Here is a 581-nt window from a genome sequence, read left to right on the forward strand (position 1 = left end):
AACAAAGCAAACCAAAGTAAAGGGCTGTCAGGGCTGTGGTCCCTGCAAAGCAGTGAGCCAGTGGCTGCCCAGAGTTCTGCCCTCTGGGCTACCAAAGCAAGGACTTGGGCCTTTCCTTTCACCCACATGCACCCTCTGACTCCAGCTTCTCGTACAAAGATGTGTGCTGCTGCCAGGGAAGGTGGGCAGGGTGAATTGGAGCTGTTGTATGGTATCCCAGAGGGCCTCTCTGGAACGAGAACATGCTGCAGGAGGCATCTCCGCTCTCTGAGATCGTTCGTAACGCTGGGGTTTTTTCTGCCTTTAACTACATACCTCAGAGCAAAGAGAAGTCCAGGCTGAGGAAAAGGCTGAACTGGTGATGTCTTTCTCATTCACGTGCCTTTGTTTCTGTCATGAATCCACTCTGGGCCATATTACTGGGGTGACAGTATTGACCCCAAGTGTGCCTTAGGTACAGCCACACAACCCCCACAAACCCCCAATCTTTGTAATATGTATAATTTTATAGCCTTTTGACACAGGCACTTTGCAAGGCATGAGTTGGAAATAACCTCCTTCCAAACTAAGGGTTAATCCAG

This window comes from Cariama cristata, unplaced genomic scaffold, assembly GCF_000690535.1.
Source record: "Cariama cristata isolate BGI_N322 unplaced genomic scaffold, ASM69053v1 scaffold13113, whole genome shotgun sequence".
NCBI lineage: Eukaryota > Metazoa > Chordata > Aves > Cariamiformes > Cariamidae > Cariama > Cariama cristata.